General features: G+C 39.6%; 1 long non-coding RNA gene across 1 annotated transcript; it reads right to left on the bottom strand.

Annotated features, from left to right (window-relative positions):
• Positions 1–376: 376 nt before the first annotated feature.
• LOC124277579 lies at positions 377–5,662 on the bottom strand. Its single transcript, XR_006898863.1, has 5 exons — positions 5,154–5,662; positions 2,729–3,010; positions 2,165–2,477; positions 1,910–2,020; positions 377–1,648 (listed from the first exon to the last, which is right to left on the bottom strand). It is a non-coding gene; the product is annotated as an uncharacterized LOC124277579 (long non-coding RNA).
• Between the last annotated feature and the right edge of the window lie 11,331 nt (positions 5,663–16,993).

Raw genomic sequence — 16,993 nt, 5'->3', positions numbered from 1 at the left:
ACAGGGCCAGGGAGGCCAAAGACGTTTACTACTACGGATCGCCGGCGACTTGGTCAGATTGTGACCAGGGGAAATTTGAAAAACGTTGAGAATATCAGAAATGAGATGATTAATAGAATACGTCCTTAGGTATGTAATGAAACCCTCTGACAAGAATTACACAGACTTAACTGTGTGAAAAAGTGCAGAATTCCCTCACTATTGATGAAAGATGCACAAAAAGAAAGATGTTTGAACTGGTTTAGGGCCTACGAAAACCAAGATTGGGAAAATGTTTTCTTTTCTGATGAAAGTTCTGTCTGGCTTTTTCCGAACTGGGTGAAAATTTGGACGAAAGATACCGTGAAACCTACATGTACCTATCAACGCCCAAAACATAGCCCGAAATTTCACATGTTGTGTGGGATATCATTATGTGGAGTGGCGCCGTTGTGTATTTTCACTGGACATGTGACGAAGGAATGATATCTTGACATCTTAAATGATCACCTCCTTGCAACGGCCCGAACACTGTATGAAGATAATTGGATTTTCCAGCATGATAACGACCCAAAACACACTGCGGTCTACACAAAACAGTGGTTGTCGGACGAAAATGTTCAGCTTTTTAGACTGGCCTAGCTACAGCCGTGATCTTTATATACATGTATTAGATATTTGCCGAAACGAAATTTCTCAATAATGTCTGGGAATACTATGCATCTATTTTCATAATAAAGCACACACTACTTCCATTGTGTGATTAAATTGAAAAAGTCTCGCATTTGAATTCTGATTGGGTAAACTTCCCTCTTTTAGAGGCTTTACACAGTAGCTTGTGACACATGTTTGAGTACTAATCATGCATAATGTCATCATCTTTGTCCAAGGCTGTGTAATTATCTTGAGATTGGCGCGGCATCAGACTCTCATATCTGTTGAAAGGCAAATCATGCTGTTCACTTTCATCAAAATCCTCTCTTAATTCCACCAAAGGCTCAGTTGCTTCTGCCTCAGTTGCCGTCACCCCATCTGTTCCAAAATACATTCCACTGGCCGTGGGTAACTTGTCAGTGTCTGTTTCATCAGGTACGTGAGTCATGAAGCTTGTTTCCGCAGACTGATTTATTATCGCTGCTGCCATATTTCCAGATTCTCTTCCACCAGCCGACCAATCAGCAACTACAATCCTGGGTTCTGAATGAGTATTGGAGCCAGATAATGTCATGAACATCTCATCCGTGTCTGGCTGCCACATTTCAGGTCTCCTTTCATGATCCTCTCTGTGTTCCTCACTGTTGATAGGGTCCAGTGGTCTCACCTCTTCATATTCATCATCTTCACCTTCCAGCTGCTGCCGTTCCAGTCTGTGACTTGCACTGCATGCCGGTGGAATGTTGTTATCATCCGGGACATTAACAACAGGTTGCACAATGCTGCCTTCGCCACGTCAGGTAAATCAGCATCGTCGATTTCAGCATACTCTCGATCATCGATATGTTCTGGCATGTTCTGCATGGGTGTGATGTACGATCGAAACCTATGGATTATAGTGGGATTAGCAGAACGTTCTCTAATGCATGCATAAACACGATCACACTTTATTATATATGAAATGTTCAAACAAATGAAGAATAACGATATACTACTTGCCTTAGGTTCCAATAGTCTGAAACATGAGAAAAATTAATGAAAATACGTGTAATACTGAAAATGCTCGAAGATAATTAAAACACGAAATCAAGGTTGGACGGATGTACACGATATTCTGAAAAATGATCTCTATATTGCTTTCTTGATATCTGTTAGAAACACTATGGTTTTATAGTAATTTACATTTCAGATTTCCGTTGTGAAATATCACAAGTATCATATCTCACAAAGGGTAATGGTGTAAATTATTTGTTATTTGAAACGGCATTTATCTTACCTCTTAACTGGTTGAGTCGTGACATTATCACACCAGCAATGATGACCATCGTTACAATTGCAGCAACGACTGAACAACCGACAACCAGAGGAAGACTCGATTCTGGAGTACCTGCAAGTGTACCAACATAATTTGCTACAGGCTTAATACCACCACTTGAATATGCAACTACAAAGTTGCCAGTTGGCATGTTTTAGAGATTCACTTACATCCAGGATAATTTATAAGTGGATATATGATTTAACCTCTTCGTACCTGTTATTCTGGAGGCAGGAATAATGAAATCAGTTGAAGAGTGATTATATTCCACACTGAATATGTATACCCCAAAGTCTGCGTCGGTGATATTATTTAAGACATGAGCGAATATTCAAATACATTGTGTTTTATATTCTTGCTTTCCAGGTGACACTTCTTCAGGTCAGTGATGTCTCTTAGATTTCCTGACTGTGTGAAACGCAATGTTGGTTTCGATGGTGCTGGGTATGAACACAGCGTAATATTGATGACGATTGAAGGAGTCTTTCCATTGGTCACAAAACATGTGATGCTGCTTTTCGTGGCATTCCTGAAAGGAAATGTGTACATTCATATTATCATCCATGACACCAGGAATGTACTTCACACATTGTACCCATGTGATTAATCGAACACTAGGCTTCAGCGTGATCATCATATATCTATCCTACTGTATATATAATAACGAAGAGAGAATGGTTGGAGGAGAAATAGAAGCGTTTGAGGGTGTAAGTATTTAAATTTCTTCTACTATGTTGAAAAGAATGACCATGACATATGGATTTTAAGACGGCGACACACCTTTCAAGACAACTGTATGTTGTTCATCTTCTGATGTACCAGCAACATTCGTGGCTCTACAAGAATACACCCCAAGCCGAGAGCACTTCCGTACAACCATAGCATGTTCATACACATTCTGTTGTTTCTTCCACATATTCACTGATGCCAAGCTGTTTTCCTGAATAAGAAATACAGCTGGGGATAGATAATCCTGAACCATGCATCTGAAGACGACAACTTGATTTTCTTTCACAGTTATATACTCTGTTCCATTCACTGTTAGCTCTCCAACTTCAGGTTCTGGGGAAAATGAAATCAAGAAAATAGATTCATTGAACATTGTGGTGAATACGAGCAGAAGTAATATTTCTGTCCCAGGGCTAACAGTTTAAGGTCCGTTGATTACCTGACGTAGTAATTGTTTTAGAGTGCATGTAACACTCACACGACATCGTGGTTGATAAGAGTGAAAACGAAAAAGCTCTATCCTTGCGCTGACATTTTTAACCCAGCAGTTTTCCTAAAATCGAAAGTAGTATTTGATCATACATGGAAATTGATATTTCAATTTATGTTACGGTTACGGTTATAACTCGAGGAACTCTTTATCCTTGCTACTATGGTATCACTGACGTTATATAATGCAGATACTTCAGGACATCGCCTCGGCATGTCATACCAAAGATTTGAGTTCCATGCTTAACGAAAATAACATTAGGCTTGTATCTTGTATTCCTTTCACGGGCACAAATACATCCATCTCAGCAGAAAGTGCTTACATTAGTGAACATTAAAAGTCGAGGCACATGTAAGATGAAACTTCTTCTAAATCCTTATTTCCACAAAGGTCTTATGTTGGTACCTTCCAAGTCGCAAGCTATGGATTGCTGGGTGAAAATACGTCGCCACATTATGTACCAAGACAGGGCACAGCACATGGTTTGTAAGCAGCAAGGCGTTGTGTAGCATATTACATTCAGGAGTACACCTCTTCAAACTGATCTGCTTTTATTGCACTCTTAATATATATGGACTATGACCACAAAACAGCAATACCATGGAATCACAGTAATTCGAATCTCGTTACCTTCTAAAACTTTCTTTAAATTCAAAAGATTATTTAGAATGTGTAAAAACTTCGACCCGGAACACGTGAGCTTTGTTGAGAACAGCGCACCACGCATTTCCTTAGGTTTTATTTGAAACGGAACGTTTTTGACTGCTTCTATAGTCCGTTTGGCTCAAAAGCGGACCGATGAATTGCAAACACAGGAACAGAGTACAAAGACAGGAACAGCAAGGCATACGGCAAGCACGCGCACAAGTGCCGAGAAGTTATATATTCATTTACCTGTGTTGTGCCGTCTCCATCCTTTCTCGCACACCTGGCTGTCCCTTTCTTAGCACTCCTCCCTCGTAAAAACTTATGAACTGTTTCAATATTTTAATGATTGTTTTTCATCAAATGTTTTATGTTAAGGACATAAAGTCTGCAAAAAACTCACAGAGTTGGTATGATGTTTTGATTATGATCAGCGTTTCATTGAGTATTATAGGTAATAGTTTTTAGTTAGATTGCAATTCATCGGTCCGATTTTGAGTCAAACGGACTATGACTAGTTCTCTCATGCCTCTCAATGGATTGTTTGAGCTCTGTAATTTGTGTTCCCGACACGTCAGATTTGGCAATGTCTTCTACATGTTTTCTGTAACACTGTCATAAAAATGGAGGACATCGTGACAAGTAGCCATTAGTGAATTCACCATGCATCATGCTTACAATCCTGATTGTAAATCCACTTCACAGCTGGACAAATTCGAATTGAGATCATACCAACCTAGCCGTGTTCGTATTTACATGCCGTGACAGTAGGTAATCGGTAGTTCCGTTTAAAATGAGTGCTTTTATGAGCATCTGATAGCTAAACTATCAGTGTGTGCTGTTCACAATAAACCGGGTATTGTAAATAGCTATCTGAATTCGAGAAGCCCTCGTGAATAGTATTGAGAAATACATTTCATTCATTTCAAAATTAATGAATTTCCATTGAACTTTTCACCGTATGTATATAGATATTTTATTTTAGAAAAAATGCATCTGCGATTTTGTGTACTTTATTTGAAATCCTAAAAACCGTATCAACATTTACTTTTGTACGTGTACAAGGTTGTGTCACGTGAAGGTAATTGTATCGTCTCTCACAAGGTATTGTTTGAGCCGGTTCGTATTTAACTGAATTGCCTTTACACAGAATTCTTTTGATTGACAGTTTCATCAGGTTTGTAGGATAAACGTGAGCTTCATGGAATCTTTACATGACTGAACATGAGATATTTGTGAGTGAGGATCTGCATGTGCATGAAGACATAATGAAACATTAGTAAGGTCAGCTGCAAGCAAGTTCTATAATGTATCTGCCTGGTTCTTGCATTCAGCACTTACTTGCTAGCATGTTGAGATCGACTGTATCACTCCAGTTGGATGCGAGACCTTCCTCTGTAGCTTGACATGAGTAGTTACCCAGGTCCTCTTTCTTCACATCAGTCACAGCCAAGCTTTGTCCTGAAGCGTGGAACCTCCACTAGTCTCAACATCTTGTCCGTTTCTCTGCCACTTGTATACCCTTGCAAGATCATGGTCAAGGGGTACAATGGAAGAGTTGGTTTCGCATGTCAAAACGATGTTGTTGGTGTTGACAATGACCCTGACTTTGGGGTGAGCCTGTTTTCCTTAGTAACAAATAATATCATTTGGCGTAAATTGAAATTGTTAAATATAGAACGTCACTACAAATTAATACCGTCTCTTGACTTTTACGGAAAATTATATGAATGGACAGCAGAATATGAATGTCACTATGTGTTCACAAACAGTGTAAGCATGCGCTGTCCTATCTGTAGCCCCCACCATTCACACAATTTGGCTAAAAATGGAAGTACATCAGAACTATAGCCGTGATACAATGGCAGACATTACAAAATATGTTTAGTTTAAATGGGAAATAGCTGCGAAAGTTGTATGAACGGATCCCTGCACAACAGTGATGACACCAGGTGTTCACAAAGAAGAGGAAGCATGTCCTGCCCTACCGGTAGCAGCCGCCAGTCATAAGATATGCCTCAAATGAATCTATGTTTGCTTGACATCAATACTATAGCCATGACACGGCAGACTGTAAACAAACCAGACAATCAAGTGATTGATGGAGAGGAATGTCCTGTCAGACACACTAGAATCTCGACTGCTGTGCAGAAGCACAGAGATAATCAGCAAGAGCTCTGATAACAACTTCATACGAATTCTTATACGGTTGAGATGCACCTCACGTTTTTTTCTGTGACATAATATTTTGAAACTTTGTAAGTCGCCGGTGAAGATTTTGAAGTAATGTACCTACCTTGAACATACAACATGTGAGAACAATTTGGTATGGGCTCATTACGCCGTGTGGAATAGTAGTATTTCCCCGCATCTTCTGATGTTACACGATGTAGCCAAAACTGGAGGATGCCTGCGTCAGCTGATGTTGTGACCTTCGTTATATTGACTCTCAGGGTGTAGGTTCTAAAGATATAGACCCTAGGAAAGTGTATTTCAAAGATGTGTCTTTTACCAGGGCCCAATACTGAAACCTCCTCATCAGTTAACGACATCTTCCAAATAATGAAAGCACTGTGTCCTTCACGAACTACTGTGTAGTTTGCATAAGACCGAGCTGAAATAACACAAGTATAGCATTAATATCTGCATAACGTTGATCTAGTGAAAGTTGGAGAGGTGTGTATGTTGTACCTAAGTTCAACGTTACACATTCTAAATTCATTTCAATCATAAAAGAATAACAAACTTACAACTGAGCAAGTCAAAACTTGTCCTCTTTTGGTGACAGTACAGAATAGCACAATTCAGGTCTCAACTCTTGTCACTTCCTTGCGGATGTACGGTTTTGTCATAAATATGTAATTACCATTTCCAAGGTATTACTCACATTCCAAATACCTATCTTAATTATCTTCCGTCCAAATTCCAAATTAGCTTTGATGTTTAATTGTCATGTTCAAGTAAACACCGACATGCCAAAACCTTTCTTTTTATTTTATTTATTTCAGTTGATATTCAGGCCAACAGCCCATTAGAACATAGAATGCATATACAATATAATAGCCTAATGCGCATGCGTAAAATATGCATATTCATATGTGTAGTAACAAATTGGTACAATGATTCATATCTGTAGGGATAATATAGAAGTTCTCAAATTCATTACATGATGTAAATACATTGATACATTTCTAATAATGCTTTCATTTATTTTTGACATTAGTAAATAAACTGATTTATAGAAATCGTCCCGACATCGATATATTGTTTTCTAATGTGTGAAAGTGATCGACAACCCAAAAGAAAATGGTATTCATCCTCTATATCTCCTGATTTACATAATTTACACAGTCTGTTTTTTCGCTCGATACCGTTCATCCTACCAATTTCTATTTCTAGTGGGAGTGTACCGCAACGAAAGTTTGCCAAAATACTCCTGAATTTATTTATTTGTATTGAATTGATATACTCTTCAGTTTCAAATTTATACTTAAACAATTTGTATCTATGTAGTTTAGATGTACTATTGATTGAATTAAACCACTCTGATATGAATACATCTTTCATTCTTTGTTTGAATTCCTGGAGAAATAAGTTTATGTTTTGCACCCCTTGATTTACCCATACATACATAAATCCATTAGAGCATAAAATGTTTCTTACCTTGGTAACCCAGTTTACTTTTCCGTTAGTATCATAAAGAAGTGACATTCTGTAACATGTTTTGGCATATCTATAGTCAGGCATCCTGTTTATTTTAAGCCAGTATTTAATGACTCTTACTAAAGTGTTAACAAATAGAGGGAAGCGGCCACAATCACCAAGGACAGCATAATTTGGTGTCTTAACTGCCAGTTGTAAATATCTCTTACAAGCTGTTAACTGAATTCTTTCTAGTTCATCGTATTGCTTGTATTCCCAAATTTCACATCCGTGTGTTAGGATTGGTAATATTTTGGTATAAAAATATGGAAGAATATCTTGCTATTTATAGTGCAGTTCATATTCAATGTCTGTAGAACACTATTTAAAGCTCGCTTCCCTTCCTTGGCTCTTCTACTAATAGCATTTTTCCATGATAACTGAGGAGTGAAATATATACCAAGGTATTTATAATTATTCACAACTTTTAACTCAACTCCTTCAAAGTTCCATTTCTCATTTGTACATAACACACCTCCCTTTCTGAATACCATTATATTTGATTTTGCCATATTAACTTTCAATCCAAATTCGATCGAAAATGAAGAAAGAATGTTTAACTGTTTTTGGAGGTCCTTACCCACATTAGAAAACAGCACAATGTCGTCTGCAAAAGAAGTAAATATATATGTACAAGATCAGGCATAAGTTGTAGCCCATAGCAGTCTGAACATTCAATACTAGTCGCTAATTCGTTTATGTATATTGAAAATATCAAAGGGCTCATAATGCATCCCTGTTTTAAACCGACATGACATTTGAAGAATTCTGAATACGTGCTGTTATTTCTTACACAAGCAGAGACATCATTATACACATTATGTATTACTTGAAATAACTTGCCTTTTATTCCGATGCGATTGAATAATTTCCACAGTTTTGGTCTCCTTTACCGTATCAAAAGCCTTCTTAAAGTCTATGAACGCTGCATATAATTTCCCTCTTTTCTTCGTTATTTGTTTCTCAATCAATGCAATCAAAATAAATATGTTGTCAATAGTAGAATACTCACATCTAAATCCACCTTGTGATTCAACAATTTTATCAAATATCTCTGTCCACATTCTTAGTCGGTTACATATGATTGAAGTAAATATTTTACTAAATATGCCTAAAAAGTGATATCCCTCGATAGTTGTTTGGATCATTTGACGGTCCACTCTTATGTAATGGAATAACAATAGACTTTGACCATTCATATGGTATGCATCCCGTGTCAAAAATCTTGTTGAATAGCTTACGGAGAGTTGGGGTTAAGACACCAGCACCATGTATGAAAAAATCAGCAATTAATTTATCATGACCAGCTGACTTATTCCTCTTCAAACCATTGATAGCCTTAGTTATTTCTGCCTCAGTTATTTCATTGTTTAAAATCATTTTCGAAACTTCATCAATATCATTATAATCACTACTATTGACTGTCTCCAGTGGAGTGGAAGTATTCTCGATTCCATCATTGAACAATTTACAAAAGTGTTCCTCCCATGTATCTATGGATATGTTATTTTTATGGGTGGTAGTTTTTCGACTGTTTAATATGTCCTTTACTGTTTTCCAGAAACGATTTGGCTCATTAAGATTTTCCATCAATATCCATGGATGCTGTGTCCCTCTGGATTTGCTTTTGTTGGTAATGAAAACGCATGCGCATGCGTAAGGATAGACACACACACATTCAAAACTGAGAGAAAGAAAGGAGAAATAACACCAATTACTCCTACGTGGTTCGTGTTGTTTACTGAAGACGTTGATGTAGATACCATGGGGATCACGTTGGAACTGTGGAGGTCACGAATCGGCCGATTTATACCACCGAGGGGCTGCAGACAGATTGACACGATCCTACCCTACCGACATGACACCCGATGGACGACGGGTACAGAGCTGAGCTACCGACTCCTACTGTGCTTTGTAGTGTGGGAGACTGTGCTTGTCGCTGGCCATGGACTAGTAACCAACTACGAGGACATAGCTGAGGTAGGATGGCAATTCATTTGTCCCGATTTTTCCAGCCCAAATTGAAATGACAGATGTATCCCGAACGGCCTTGACCCCCTGTTTGTTTACAAACAGCAACACACTGCTACTCCGAGCAGGCGACGTGGAGAGTAACCCAGGCCCCATCGATCAATTGGATTTCGAGAAAATGTTCGATCAAATGAGAGAACATATGCAAAGGGAATCCGAACAAATCAAATCATTTGTAGGTGGAAAATTTGACTCCATCGATCAGGAACTTAAAACTATTAACAGCAACTGGGAGAAAGTAAGTTCAGAAATAAAAGAACTCTCATGCTCAGTTAACGTATTAAAGAAGAAAACAGATATACTAGAACTAGACACATGTGGACTAAAGATGACATCAACAAACATAGCCTTGATCTGGGCTCGACTAACGATACGGTGAAAGACAATGAATACCGAATAACTGTTTTAGAGAGAACTGTTTCAAACCTTACTAATGAGTTGAACAGAATGGAGGCGTATAGCAGACGTGAAAATATAAAGTTCTTCAGTATCCCAGAGGACGAGGGAGTATACGCATCTGTGAGTAGGGAAAAATACTTAACGTTCTCAACGAAGCTATACCGTTTAAGACTTGGAATGAAAGAGACATTTTAAGAGCTCATCTTGTAGGGCGCCAATCATCGGACATGAATAGAGGCAGTAGTAGGGCAATCATTGTTAAATTCCTCCATCCTGACGATAAAGATCTTGTGTTCAAAGAACGAGAGTGCCTCTCACGTAGGAATATTCGTGTCGCTGCAGATCTTACTGCAAGACAGCGTGACGCAGCCAGTGATGCTCGTCGCGAGGGTAAGGTGGCATTTTTCAGGAGAGGGAAGCTGGTTGTCAGGGAATCTAACAGACCTTCATTCACGTCTACTCAGAGATCTGTGCGTCAATCAGATGAGCAACATGTGTCTTTCGTCCCAGCAGCGTTCACTCGTAGAACTGATAGATCTACCCCTGTTGATGTCGATTGGTCTTCTCGCATGACCCGGGCGTGCTCTTTCAATTCGGATCTGGGCAAAGAGGACCTCCCCTGCAGAACAGATCGGAGGACACTAGACCCAAGGAATACGCCTCAGCTGTGAGTCAAAGTCTGTTGATGACGAGATGAGATCGGTCGCTAGGGACGCCTCACAAGGGACAGATAACTCTAACGTGGATACGCCACAGGGCATTGCACACAATGCTGTCGCTGGTCGCTGGACGCGACACGGGGCAGGCGGAAAACTCTCAGGCAAACATCACTGATAAGAAAATAGCGGGAGGCCACGGCCAGTCTTGTTGTAATGTGTGTGCTTCCAACATTAAAATAGGAACTTGGAATGTTTCTGGACTTATGTCTAAACTTATTTTTCCGGACTTCAAATCCTACTTGTGAACATTTGAACATACTTGTTATATCTCTTTTAGAAACATGGATTGGTAACGGCGACTTTGATATTGGATTAACTGAATATACACATTTTGATAAAGTTGGTGTAAAATGGCACGTTCAGGTAGGTATATGGGTGGCATCTGTTTGTTAATCAAAAACACTATCCTCAAACATGTAATATTACTCAACTGTAAATATGATAACTTTTATGTTCTTTAAAATTTCAAAGGAAGTATTTCCAATGAATTGTGATGTTATCTTAGGTGGAATTTACATACCGCCTCAATCATCACCTGCATTTAATGTACCAGGAGGTCGGTATGGAGGGTATGAGGAACTAGATCAAGAAGTGTTTGAACTCAGCAATCGATATCAAAATTGTGAAATAATATTATGCGGGGATTTTAATGCCCGTTTGGGAAATGAAAACGATTATATAGTTTTTGATGACTCAGATGATGACAAGCATATACCCAGCTATTATGGAAAACTATTTGATATACAAAGAGTGACCGTTGACGACACACTGAATAACTATTGGTGTTATCTTGTGAAATTGTGCATTAGCAATGACTTACTGGAGGGTATACGTTTATATCGCATATTGGAAAAAGTGTTATTGATTATTTTATTGTTTCCCCAAATATGTTTGAAAGCATTGCAGATTTTACTATCGATGAACGAACAGAATCTGACCACCTCCCTCTGTCTTTAACATTAGCATCAGAGGGATATGCCAGTGAGGTTGGTGATCCGTGTGTAGCCCCGGAGTTGTATAAATATAGATGGTGTGTATCAGCTAAAGATATTTTTATAAAATCATTAAGTGAAAATGTTGAAATCTATGAAGGAGATATTCTAGAAAATATTAGAGATGTGAATATTAACCAAGCCGTTAGTTCATTGAATGATTTAATTCTGAATTCTGCTCAGTTAATGAAACGGTGGACACAACAGAGAGTGGTTAAACAACCTGTTTGGTTTGATAACGATTGCCATAAAGCCAAGAGACAAAACCTTTCTTAATAACGTGCTACGTTGGAATTTCGATAACGTACACTCACATTGTTTAAGCAGTGCATACACCTCCTCCATCCTGAGACGGCAATTTGTCCTAACACAGCCTGACACTGGAAGTTATCTCCTTTGGCTGTGCTTACGTCACTGACTGTGAGGGTACTTCTGTGGTATTTCGTCCCCAGTTCCATGAATGACTCTCTCTGTGTTTGTGTTGTATTTTATTCTGTCATTTACAGATAAACCGTTCTTCCTCCACCTCATTGAAACCACTTCATCAATTGGGCCGTGAAGGTTAAAGACACTGTAGCACGACAACGTTACACCGCTGTCCACGTGAGCTGTGTGTCTGGTGCAGCGATGTACGGCTGTTGGAATTCTGTAACATCAAATGTTTGTGTAGCTTTGACTTAATTACAGGTGCCGTGGACATGCAAACTTAAGCAGCCACCAATGGATGGTTAACGACTTAGAGAGTCATTTAGAGGTAAGAGCTGTGAGGAATGACCTATAGATGAGCAACGTCTTTATTACAGTGAGGGCAATGTAGGCTCAACAAATGTAAGCAAATGTCATGTAAAGCAAATGGCTTTGTTGGAGTCATGTGCAAACAAGCTGACATATATTTGTGACAATATTCGTCTCAACCAATGTTGCACTTTGTTGGCTCAAAAGAAGTTCATATAACCAATGGCAATCGTGAAAATCGTCTAACGATATTTTGATGAGTTGTGATGCTATCTTTGCATTTCCTTCTTGGCTATTTGTGAAGAAATCACCAAAGGTTCTAAATATAATGTTTACTGAGTTGTCTTGGCAGAGTGACTGTGAGTCAGACATACACTAGGGTCCGGCAGTGATATCGGTCTTAAAATGATTGAATACTTGGCGCGTAGCAAGCTATTATTTTCGTATAAGCCTGATAGGTTGTAAAGCTTTATATTTAGATAGTACTGCGGGCTTGCACAACATTTTTAGCAACAATCATGTGTAAGCCCGGGCTTTTTTCTATAATGGTAGATACGCCCTGAATGCATATGCTACTTCATAACATCGCAACTCATCAAAATATCGTTAGACGATTTTCACATTGCCATTGATTATCTGAGCTTTTGAGCGTGGTTGAACGAATATTGTCTGAAATATGTCGGCTGTTTGCATGACTCAACAAGGTCATTGCTTTACATGTTTGGGCTTACATTTGTTGATCACTGTAATAAAGACGTTGCTCTCACTGGAGTCATTCCTCACGGCTCTTACCTCACAAATGACTTTCGTTAACCCATCCGATGATGGCTGCTTAATTTGCATGTCACGGCACCTGTAACCAAATTAAACGATGTTCTGAAATTCCAACAGCCGTACAGCATCGCTACGCCAACACGGCTAAATGGTCTTGTTTACAGTGTCCGCGTATTCAATGAAGTGGTTTCAATGAATGAAGAATCTGTAAATGACAGGGTAAATACGGCACAGCACGGAAATCATTCATGGGCACAAGGGGACGAAACTACTGCAAATACCCTCACGGTCATTGACGTAAGCACGGCCAAGATAACTTTCCGGTGTCGAGCGACAGTTTCTCCGTGGAAGATGTATGCACTGCTTAACAATATTGATATTGCGTTATCGAGAACTAACGTAACTTGCGTCTGAAAGGTTTTGTCTCTTGGCTGTAACGTCGTTATCAAACCAAACCGGGCTGTTTACTTCTCTGACCGCCTCGCCGTTTCATTAACTGAGCGAAATTCGGGAATGCATCGTTCGATGACTTTGGTTAATACATCTCTAATACAGAATATCTCCTTCATGAACTCGCCAGCTGTTTATAAACTGATACACACCATCTATATTTATACAACTCGGTACTATACGATGCTTGTGTTGGAACGGAGAATGATGAATTCGTTCATCGCCAAATCTGCAATGCTTTCGAACATATTTGAAGCAATATCGTATTGTATGCGTGCTGCTGCCCTCCGGTAGTCTGCTGTGCGCAATTTCGCAGACTGTACCAATGATTATTCGGTGTGTCGTCAGCGGTCGCTCTTTGTATGTCAAATAGTTTTCCATAACTGGTGTATGCTTTGTCGTCATCTGGTCGTCGAAACTGTATCGTTTTCGACTACGAAACGGCGTTAAAATCATCGTAATATTATTTCCGGGTACATCATTGCTGATTCAACTGTGATCTGTCTCATGCCATACCGACATCTGTTACGATAAATGCGGTGATGTTGAGCGGTAAATTCCACTACTAGACAACATCTGGTCGTGGAAGCTTTCCTTTGAACACCGAGAACATAAAGTTATCGCCGATACGGTATAATATTACATGTTTGAGGATAGTGTTTTTGATTAACAAACGAATACTACCCGAACGACCATTTTACGCCGGCACCATCAGGCTGTCGATTGATCAATGACCTGTTTCTAAAGAAGATTATGGCTGAGTATGTTCAGGCGTTCTGAAATTAGGCGGTCGAGAAAATAGTTTAGATAAGTCCAGAAACATTCGAAGTTCTATTTTTAATGTTGAGTACCTGCATTACAACGAAGACGTATCCCCTTCTGACCTAATATCGTGATGTTTCCTTTTCAATTTCCGCCTGCCCCGTGTCGCGTCAACGACCCGGCTACGACGGCATTGATGATGCCAATGCCCTATTGGCATTAAATCACGTTAAGAGATATCTGTCCTTGTGAGCGTCAGCGACGTCTCGTCATCAACAGACTTTCCAGCTCACCCAGCTTCAGGCGTATTCACTGAGTCTGTGATACTTCGATGCATTCTTAGGGGAGGTCACCTCTTTGCTTAGATCAATTGAAACGCGCCCGAATAAATAGCCAATCGTCATCGGCGCGGAACAGGTGCCGGTTCTACGGTGAACGCTGCTGGTACATGTTAACTTCATCTGACGCAGTGAACGATGAAGGTCTGTTAGATTCCTGACCAGCTTCCCTCTCTGAAAATGCCACTTACCCTGCGACGGTATCACCCGACTGCATCGCGCTGTCTTTGCGGAAAAGATGTCGTTATTACGTGGTATCTAACTTTGAACACAGATGTTTATCGTGGGATGGAATTTGGCTGCCTACTACTGCTATTCATGATCGACACAGATGAGGAAACAACAAATATTCTCTTTCATTCGAATGTAACTCGTTGAAGAGCTTTGATATTTTTTCTGCTCACAGTAAACCTTCCCTCGTCTCTGAAGTTACTGAAAGAACATATTTTCGTCTCCTTATACGCTTACTCCGTTATTCAACTCGTGTGAGTTTGAAACGGTTCTCTAAAACGGTATTCGACCCATTCGACCCGATAACTTTCTGCGGCCGAATCAGGTATGTTTGTTGATGTCGTCTTTGATCACGTATTGTCACAGTTCTGGCACTTTCTTCTTTACTACGTTAACTGGCATTGAGGAGACTAACATTTCTGAACTCACTTTCTTCCCGGTTAACGTTAATGATTTTTTGAAGTTCCGCCTACAAATCGATTTGATTTGTTCATCCCCATGCTGTTCTTCTCGTTTGATCGAACGACTGCTCGAGAATCAGTTGATCGATGAGACACAGACCCGCCGTCGCCTTTCGGAAACCAACGTGTGTTGCTGACTGTGAGCAAACGAGATGCGGCGTTCGGATGTCATTTCGAGCGGGCTGAAAATCGGGACAGGCTAATTGCCGTCTACGCGGCTTGCTGATTGACCGCAATCATGGCCAACGACAAGCACGGTACGCTACAAAGGTAGAGAATCGACAGCTCGCTGCCGTCGTTAAATCATGTCGCTGTCGTACCGAAGGTAGGATCGTGTCAGCTATCGCCGATGTTGCTCAAATCGACGATTCGTGTTTTACTCCACGGTTCAGCGTGATTATTATCTACATCGGCGTCTTCAGTAAACAACACGAACTGCGGCAAGGAACGGTGATGTTATTTCGCTCTCGGTTTTGAATGATATTGACGATCTATCGCCCCACGCGTTTTCGTGCCAGCACAAAACAAATCGGAGAGGTTTACGGCATCCATGGTTGTTGATGGAAAATATGATAGGCAAATCGTTTCGCGAAGAACAACCGAACGCGGTAAACGGTCGGCTTACCGCCGCAAATAACGTATCATGAATACGTAAGGAGGAACGCTCAAATTGTTCGGTGATGAGATCGGAAACAACCGCTCCGCTGACGATCAGCTATTGATGATTGTAATGATGTTGATGAAGTTTCAATGTTAAACAATGAGGCTTAACTTCGGGCGAAAGCAACTTTAAAGATTATCAATGGTTTTGAAGATAAGTCGGCTGATCTGTTTAAATTAATTGCTGATTTTTCATACATGGTGTTAACCCAAACTCCGTAACTATTCAACAGATTTTGACGCGGATGCATACCGCTATGAATGGTCGAAATATTGTTATTCCGTACGCGGAAGTGGACCGTCAAATATTCGGAAACTATCGAGGATATCGCAGGCATTTGAGTATTTACTTCAATCATGTAGCAACAAAATGATGGACGAAGATATTTGATAAGGTGGGCCGAATCACGAATGGTTGATATTGATGTTCTATTGACAACATATTTATTTTGATTGCGATGATTGAAGGCAAATAACGAAGAGGAGGAAATACGCCAGTAAACGTTCATGAAAACGATATTGAGGCAAGGTATTCAATCGCATCGACTCAAATACGCCAATGTGTATGATGATGATAATAGCATTGTGAAATAACGGCGTATTCAGGAATTCATCAAATATTCGTAATCGTTCAAACTGGGGATGCGATATGAGCCTTTAACATTTTCAATGCCAAACGATGTGACTTAATCCTGAATGTTCGAACTGCTGCTGAAACTACAACAACCTGATCTGTACATATATGTTACTTCTTTTGCAATTTATTTTATTATTCTTTAGATTTTCTAATGGTGGAACTCAAAACTGATTAAACGACTAACTTTCTTCATTTTCGATAAATTTAACCAATTAGCTATATTATTCAGGAGGTATTGTTGCAAATGAGAAATGGAACTTTGAAGGAGTTGAGTTAAAGTTATTGAATAA

This window comes from Haliotis rubra, unplaced genomic scaffold (assembly GCF_003918875.1).
Source record: "Haliotis rubra isolate DU_JTF1 unplaced genomic scaffold, ASM391887v1 Scf2236, whole genome shotgun sequence".
Classification (NCBI taxonomy): Eukaryota; Metazoa; Mollusca; class Gastropoda; order Lepetellida; family Haliotidae; genus Haliotis; species Haliotis rubra.
This window is presented reverse-complemented; position numbering and strand designations above follow the sequence as displayed.